Raw genomic sequence first — 6,394 nt, forward strand, 5'->3', positions numbered from 1 at the left:
ACAATTTCTTCAAAAGGTCAGATGTAACACGAACAAGGAGCAAAGGTTTCAAGCTCAACAAGCCACTGTGTAGGAGTGACAACAAATGCTTTTTAACCCATACGATTATGATCATGGCAATAAGGTTTCTAAAACAGTAGGCATTCTTCCAAAGCCAGACACTGTACTATGTTCCTCGCCCTAACCTAGTCACTCAGTATTATTCACTCATTTATCTATGTCTTGTCTATTTATGTCTTAAAGGTTACAAGACGTACATTAGTCAATACAATTGGTGCTTAAAATGTTAAGGATCTCTTGTGAAACACGGGTATTAATAAAAAAATTTATTATGTAAAATAAATAAAAAAGGCCCAAGGGCCATGAAGTAACAAGAATGCAAGGTCGGCACAAGCTGGCGTAAGTAGAGAAGACGGAAGATTCTTCATATTAAAAGACCCTGCTTCTCCAAGATGGCAGTCACACCCTGCTTGCCCTGGACAATCACCATATGGAGGACTGTTTACTGTGAAGGGAAGTCCACAAATGCAATGCCAGCATGAGTCAGTCTTGAAGGGTAAACGATGATGGCACCCTCACAGTAACAAAAGACGAGCAAGCCCAGTGAGGAAGACCTGTTGATGGGAAGGAGGAGAATCATTAGTCACAACAAAATCCACATAGAAACAAAGGAGAGAAAAAAAAATAAAGTGGATGTCTTCTTTTTGTATAGACATAATAAATATTGCCATTTGGCTATGTATTTATATGATATATAATAGAATACAGCATAAAACAAAATAAGAAGGGTGATAGGAGAAGAAAAGATTAGTGTTCAGTGATGTTACGGCCCTCTCGGGACGCAACGGGGTTCTTGCTCTGATGTTGTTAGAGGAAGATATATGTATCCGTTCCCAAGCCAGTAGTGGCTATCAAGGGATGAGATCCGTGACGCAAGTAACTTAAAGGGAGTAGGGAAAGAAAGCTAAGAACTTAATATAATATAATGTTCACCATCACCGTTTAAATATATAGAATAAAAGAGTACACAAGGGGGAGGGGTATTAACACTTTACAAGGGGATCGTGCACAATCTAGTCTTCTGCTGAAGACTCTTGATTAAGAAGCTAGGTGCCGAGTCCGCGGTGCTTTCTTCGTGGCCTCAAGACGTGTCCTCTGAGAACGCCGAGTCTACCCTGGCCACAGGTCAGCCACAGCACAGGTCCACTGGGGGCACCGTCGTGGAGGCCGTCAACCACACGTCCAGCAGGTCTGCTGGCAGGTACTGAGCCACCAAGGCTGGTACGGCCACTCCACGAACGATAAAAGGGGTATGCCCTAGACAGGAGTCTCGTGTGATATCACCAATCACCCTCCTGTCCTCAATACCCCAGTGGATTATCGTCTCCAACCGTCGGTCCCGGGTAAATCCTTTCACTGCCACTCCATTGGCAGGCTTAACACACCACAGTGTTCTTCCGGGGGGACGACGTCACAACAGCTGCAGCAAACTTCACTGTATGGAGACTGGCTGCCTCGGGTAGACTGACTACACCTTCAACACAGTGGTCCCAGGTCGGCTCTGTAAGCAGACACGTCATTAATAACCGGGACACTAATACACCACACTCACAGGCTCAGATACAAACGCCCGACATATCCACTCCATAGATGGCGCTGTCTTCGGAGCACCACCTCACCAGAGGTCAGGAGCGGCGGTGTTGAGCGCTGAACCAGACTGGAAACTGGTCCTCGAGGCCAGTACACGCTGTCCTCACTAGGTGTCGTCGTTCGTTTGGCGGGGGTTTCGGGAGCTGACCCACAGATGGCGTGTTTGTCACTGCTCCAGGCTAGGACGCTGGATCCGGGTTCGTAACAAGTGAGAATCCACAAGGTCTTCTCTGAATACTCTATTTTCTTCAAGGCTGTGGGTCCCTACAATTGCACCAGAGGTGGTACACACCCCTATTATTATTTAAACAGGTGAGTACACACACAGTGTTAGCAAACTTAGCCTCCAAACACACACACACACATGGTATCAGCAAACTTAGCCTCCAAATACACACATGGTATCATCAAGCTTAGCCTCTAAACACACACACACACATGGTATCAGCAAACTTAGCCTCCAAACACACACACACACATGGTATCAGCAAGCTTAGCCTCCAAATACACACATGGTATCATCAAGCTTAGCCTCTAAACACACACACACACACATAAACGGTATCAGCAAGCTTAGCCTCCAAACACACACACACACACACACACACACACACACACACACACACACACACACATACATGGTATCAGCAAGCTTAGCCTCCAAACACACACACACACACACACACATACATGGTATCAGCAAGCTTAGCCTCCAAACACACACACATGGTATCAGCAAGCTTAGCCTCCAAATACACACATGGTATCATCAAGCTTAGCCTCTAAACACACACACACACATGGTATCAGGAAGCTTAGCCTCTAAACACACACACATACATGGTATCAGCAAGCTTAGCCTCCAAACACACACACACATGGTATCAGCAAGCTTAGCCTCCAAATACACACATGGTATCATCAAGCTTAGCCTCTAAACACACACACACACATGGTATCAGCAAGCTTAGCCTCCAAACACACACACACATATGGTATCAGCAAACTTAGCCTCCAAATACACACATGGTATCATCAAGCTTAGCCTCTAAACACACACACACACATGGTATCAGCAAGCTTAGCCTCCAAACACACACACACACATGGTATCAGCAAGCTTAGCCTCCAAACACACACACACACACACACATGGTATCAGCAAGCTTAGCCTCCAAACACACACACACACATGGTATCAGCAAGCTTAGCCTCCAAACACACACACACAGAAAATGGGGACATTGAAACAGTTGATAAACTTGATTTCAAGAGAGAGAGGTCACTATGGGGAACTTCAAATTTTTTTTAATAAGTAATTAGGCAGACTTGTTGCTAGACAGGGAAGTAAATTAAATGTATGCCAAATTTTGCAAAATATACAATGAAGGCACACAAACATTCATACCAAAACAGAGATGCAGGGCCAGAAAACAGGATTGGTTCAACAGAAATTGAGAGAGGGCCACAGACCAAAAGACACAAAAATGGAATGAAAGACATTGAAAAACTACAAGCAGATGTCAACAAAGTTTTCGATTGGGCAGCAGAAAATAACATGATGTTTAACAGTGATAAATTTCAGGTACTCAGGTACGACAAAAATGAGGATCTGAAACATAATACAGGGTGCAAAACACAATCGAATCTTCCCATAGTAGAAAAACAGCATGTCAAGGATTTGGGAATAATGATGTCCGACGATCTAACGTTTGGGAGCATAACCAAGCAAATATTGCGTCGGCCAGAAAAATGATCGGATGGATTATGAGAACTTTCAAATCCAGGGATCCCATCACAATGGTTGTACTCTTCAAGTCACTTATGTTGTCCTGTCTCGAGTACTGCTCAGTATTCACTTTCCCCTTCAGAGCACGGTTGCACGGTTGTTCCTGCCGGAACAACCGTGGACATCTTCAGGAGAAAACTGGACTGTTTTCTAAGAGAAGTTCCGGATCAGCCGGGATGTTGTGGGTATGTGGCCCTGCGGGCCGCTCCAAGCAACAGCCTGGTGGACCAAACTCTCACAAGTCGAGCCTGGCCTCGGGCCGGGCTTGGGGGGTAGAAGAGCAGAACCCCATCAAGCAGGTATCAAAATAGAAAGAAGCCAAACCCCCAATCATACCAGCGATACAAAGATGCGAGAAACAACTATACAGCAGTAAGGGAAGAGGCAGAAAGAAATTTTTAAAAAGGGATAATGGATAAATGTAAAACAGAACTGGGCCTATTCTACAAATTCATAAACAACAAATTGCAGGTAAAGGATAATATCCAGAGGTTGAAAATAGGAAACAGATTCACAGAAAATGATAATGCAATGTGTGAAACATTAAACCAAAAGTTCCAAAGTGTGTTTATACAAAATGAAATCTTAAGAGAACCAGACACAATAAGAATTTCTGAGAACATCATAGAGCGTATAGAGGTGTCTAGAGATGAAGTGGAAAATATGCTAAAGTAGCTAAGTAAGAACAAAGCAGTTGGTCCAGATGGAGTTTCACCATGGGTTCTGAGAGAATGTGCATCTGAGCTCAGCCTTCCACTTCACCTGATCTTTCAGGCATCCCTGTGTACAGGAGTCATAGCAAACATGTGGAAAAAAGGCTAACATAGTTCCAATCTACAAAAGTGGCAACAGGGAAGACCCCACCTCTCTCAGTTATAGACCTGAATCATTGACAAGTGTAACAGTGAAAGGATTGAAAACAAAAAAAAAATAATAAAAACTAAATGGGAAGAACACCTTGAGAGAAATTATATAATATCACACAGACAGTATTGTTTTCGATCTGGAAGATCCTGTGTATCGAATTTACTCAGTTTCTATGATTGAGCCACAGAGATTTTAAAGGAAAAAGGTAGTTGGGTCGACTGCATCTATCTAGACATAAAAAAGGCTTTCGACAGAGTTCCACATAAGAGGTTGTTCTGGAAACTAGAAAATTTTGGATGGGTGACAGGTAAGCTTCTAACATGGATGAAAAATTTTCTGACTGATAGAAAAATGAGGGCAGTAATCAGAGGCAATCGGACTGGAGAAGTGTCACAAGTGGAGTACCACAGTACATGCACCAGAAATGTTCATTGTCTACATAAATGATCTACCAGTTGGAATACAGAATTATATAAACATGTTTGCTGATGATGCTAAGATAATGGGATGGATAAGAAATTTAGATGATTGTCATGCCCTTCAAGAAAACCTGGACAAAATAAATATATGGAGCACCACTTGGCAAATGAAATTTAATGTGAATAAATGCCATGTTATGGAATGTGGAATAGAACATAGATCCCACACAACCTACAAATTATGTGAGAAATCTTTATATAATTCTGATAAAAGAAAGAGGTCTAGGGTTGATTCTAGATAGAAAACTATCACTTGAGGCCCACATAAAGAACGTTGTGTGAGGAGCCTATGCCAATTTTTTGTTTATAAATATTCAGGTATAGTTAATGTCAAAATGTTTCAAAACTCAACAATTTATATTTCAAAACAAAAAAAGTAATGAAAACATTACAAAACATTAAAATATAGCCTAATTAATTTTTTGATAAAATAGCACAACTCTCAGAATGTCTAAAGGTGCTTTGAGCAATGATGTAGTAAATTTTATATATATAATATTATATATATAATATTATATATATAATATATATTTACCTGTGACTACTGCTTAGCAAAAATTTGATCTCTGTGAAAATTGGTCTCGTCATTGCTAGGAGATATTTTAAGACCATGATTTGTTGTGGATGGCACTGTAGTCTTCAAGTCATCAATCTAAAAATAGAGGTAATCTTTTAAAATGTAAATTTTGTATAAAAAAAAATGCAAAAATAAATTGCAAGAATAATATGAAGTTATTATACAATTTTTTTTTAATTATTTAAATATTTGTGAGACATTATTAAGAAATGTATGAAGTACAGATTCTCTAACACCTGATATGTATCTGCTTATGTTCCACCACATTACATTCAGGGCTGAAGAGAAAACACAGCCAGTAAGGTAATGATCACTTAGGATGGACTGGGATGCTACATGTAGGTTGGGGCTAAGCTGCGTGAGGCTAGGATGCCCAGCCTGCCTTGTCTAGGCTGGGCTGGGCTAGGCAACACTAGGAAGGAGTCAACAAATCTCTGGAGTGCCTTACTTTTCCTGATATCCTTAAAAAAGCAAGAATGATGCCATTTTATAAAGGAGGCGAGACAGCAGAAATAAACAATTAGAGAAAAATATCAAATCTACTTATACTTTCAAAAATATTTGATTTTTTTTTTTACAAACATCTCTTCCTACTTTGTAAAATTCAACATGAATTCAAACACACACACACATCCCTAGGAAGCAGCCCATAGCAGCTGTCTAACTCCCAGGTACTTATTTACTGTTAGGTGAACCAGATATAGAGAATAACCACAAAATCTTGTAAAGCCACTAGTACACGCAGCATTTCAGGCAGGATATATAATATTAATATATATATATATATATATATATATATATATATATATATATATATATATATATATATATATATATATATATATATATATATATATATATATATATATATATATATATATATATATATATATATATATATATATATATAACTGAAAACTCACACCCCAGAAGTGACTCGAACCCATATGCTATGCCCAAGATTACCATCCGAGTGCCAGCGGGGAAGTGGGTCAAATAGCCTCGGCTATCACTTCCTTATGTCTGGTCGTG

At 40.2% G+C, this 6,394-nt stretch overlaps 1 long non-coding RNA gene across 1 annotated transcript in view; it reads right to left on the bottom strand.

Moving 5' to 3' along the window:
* Window positions 1-311: 311 nt before the first annotated feature.
* Window positions 312-6,394, bottom strand: part of LOC138354212 (uncharacterized) — a 9,253-nt gene continuing 3,170 nt past the window's right edge. The window contains exons 2-3 of the long non-coding RNA XR_011223471.1: window positions 5,321-5,437; window positions 312-614 (exon numbers count right to left, since the gene is read on the bottom strand). This is a non-coding gene — a long non-coding RNA (uncharacterized lncRNA). The remainder of the gene's footprint in view (window positions 615-5,320; window positions 5,438-6,394) is intronic.

The sequence above is a fragment of the Procambarus clarkii genome, chromosome 62, assembly GCF_040958095.1.
Source record: "Procambarus clarkii isolate CNS0578487 chromosome 62, FALCON_Pclarkii_2.0, whole genome shotgun sequence".
NCBI classification, from domain to species: Eukaryota; Metazoa; Arthropoda; class Malacostraca; order Decapoda; family Cambaridae; genus Procambarus; species Procambarus clarkii.